Here is a 2,931-nt window from a genome sequence, read left to right as displayed (position 1 = left end):
ATGTGGAATTGGGACGGAGCCTCTTTCGACGCGTGCCGTCGAAATCAAGTTAAACAAAGTCGTCATTATTACCTCGATCTACTCGAAGTAATAATGACGACTTTGTTTAACTTGATTTTATGATTGTCAACCGGGTATTGTACTGTACAACACAACTAGGTATTAGAGCGATATCAGATATGTGAACTTGTAAACGTGGAGTGTGTCGCGCGATACAACTTAAGCATGGTGCTTAATAACGAGGAGCGGCGCAGGCGGAACCGGTTGGCGAGTCAGAGATGGCGAGCTCGGGAAACGTCGACGGAAAGAGCAGCAAGACTTCGTCGCAACCGGGAGAGACAACATCAACGTAGAGCAGATAGCGGCCGCACGCCGTGGCGATCCATCTCATTCTGGATTTTGCAGAGTACAATACAAGCAAGAGTTCAAAGGAAGTATTATCTTCCCTCGCAAGTGTGTTCATTCGGATCCCACTACAAAGTTATCTTTAGTTTCCAAAGGAAACAACTACTACAAGTGTAACCGCTGGTGCTGCTGCAGCAGCAACACAGCAGGGAGTGAGTGCTGCCGGATCAACCCACCAGCCTACCAACACAAGTCAAGCACCACGACCAAGGACAACGGTCGGTGTTTCAACGGAACAAGCGGGCCAAGCCAAGCCAACGCAGAGCAAGGGCAAGAAACCCGTGCTCAACGGAGGTGCAAACAGGACACGACGATCTGGAGCTCCACCAGCTTCTAACAGGTCAAGCATTGGATCGATGTCGTGGACTGCGAACCTGGAACTAGATTACCCCACGGTTGCCCACCCGATCTTTGCGGTCACTGTGGCGCCGAAGGTGGAAGACATCTCGCACGAAGCGGTTACCCGATGGGTCGATCTACGTCTGGAGTACGAAGAGATCATGAGGGCGCGCTGTGATTCGTCAGGAGAAGACTTGAAGTCCGTCATGCGTTCTGTGAAGAACTCGTTTGACGACAGCTTCCTCGACACGTTGTGTGAGACGAAATGGGAAAAGACAAAGGATGAACTTACCGATGAGTTTATCTGAAACTGGGTCATGGATACAGTACGGAACTTCAAAAACAATGATTTACCAAACATTGACGAGCTGTTCCAAGACCAGTTAGTGATGTCGACTACCAAGTCCGATATCGATGCACGGGTTATGGACTACTTTCATCTGTGCATCACGATTGTGAAGACCAATGGATTAGTAACTTTGTTCTCAGACGAGGAAGGAACTAAGAAAAAAGTGTAAGGTGTTGTTAAATTGCCTGCCTGGAGAATTGAAGAATCGAGTGAAGAACGAGATTGACTTCAGATTTCCCGCCGCTAAGTCCAACATGTCGGTACCGTTCAAGGCCGTGAGTTAGACAGCTTTGGAGATAGACCGTGAAGACAAATTCCTGATCAGGAACAAAAGACGTTCTCAGGCCACGGAACTGAAGCCAACGGCAACCTCACGACCATCGAAAAGAGCCAAAATCGTGAGGGATAAGCGAGTCGTTCGCGAATCTGGAACTCCGGCTGCACCGCGAATATTTTGGACCAACTCAGAGAGAAACACCCCGGCCTAAAAGGAGGATGTTGGACCTGCGGAGGTCAGCATCGGCAAGTCGACTGCCTCAAAAAGGCCGAAGCCGATGCCGTTGCTACCAGGAAGCCGAGTAAAGGGAGGCAATGTAAAGCTAAGAAGGACTAGCTAGTGTCCACCTGGTCGAACGGGGCAACCCCCGATTTTTGTGTGTCGATGGGGTTGTCGATGTGGAATACTGTGCAGACTCTGGGGCAGAGACATCGTGTATCAGCTCTACGACTCTAAAGAAAATTAAAAAACAAGGTGTGAATTGTGACGCTGAGCGATTGGAGAACCCGATCGAGTGCAGACTGCCGCGTGGTGAGAAGACGTGGGCACGTGAGACGACAAAGTTGAAGTTGTCGCTCATGACAGCGGCAGGATCTGTCAATATTAACAAACCTGTGCCATGTTTGGTACGGGAAAGAGATGATGATGAATTTTTCATTGGAGATGACGTGCTGAAGTTTATTGGCATTGATGTCGAGAGACAATTGGAACTTTTGGCGACACCGAATTGCAATGATGGAGATGATGGCGAAGAAACGCCGGATGTGATGGCAGGAGGAAACGACGCTGAGGTTATCCGAGTTGCTGTTGAGGCAATGCTTCAGCGAGCACTGGATGAAGGCTTTCCCGCCGAAAAACTTGAGCGGTTGTGCACAATTGTGATGCGTACGATGTCTGGAGAATCGTACTTGGTAATGATCCCCCTGCAAAGGTCGAGTCGATGAAGATCAAGATGAAGACGGGTTGTAGGCCATACAAGGCGATGGATCGCAAGTATGCGCCGGAATACCAGGCGTTTCTGGAGTCGTTTAACGACATGCTGGTCAAACTCGGGTGGGTGTACGAGAATCCAACGAGTCGCTGGGTCTGTGCTGCACTACCATTACGCAAGCGTGGCGATGGTGGCTTTCGTCAGACTGTCGACTACAAACCTTTTAACGCTCAGACTGAGGTTATGGCGGGTCTTATGCCGAACCTTCATGTGGACTTGGAGAAAGTGAGAGGTAGCAGACACTTTGGGCTGTTTGACTTCATTAAAGGGTACTGGCAGCTCGCGCTTGCCAAGGAGTGCCAGGAACTGGTGTCCTACATGACACGCAGAAATATCTACACACCTACTCGGGTCCCTCAAGGAAGTGCTGATGCAGCACTGTATTTTCAGTCAACAACCGAGCGGTGCTACGCGGCGCTGTTGTTTAAGCACCTGTTAGTATGGATAGATGACTTGCTGCTGTATGCTGCGGACATTGATACGTACCTCGATAAACTGCAATAACTGCTACAACTGACAGCACAATTCGGTTTCAAGCTCAGTGTAGCCAAGTCCTGCATGTACATGCGT

Source organism: Phytophthora parasitica, assembly GCF_000247585.1.
Source record: "Phytophthora parasitica INRA-310 unplaced genomic scaffold supercont2.101, whole genome shotgun sequence".
In the NCBI taxonomy this organism is placed as follows: domain Eukaryota; phylum Oomycota; class Peronosporomycetes; order Peronosporales; family Peronosporaceae; genus Phytophthora; species Phytophthora nicotianae.
The sequence above is the reverse complement of the archived record's forward strand: the minus strand, read 5'-3'. Positions refer to the sequence as shown.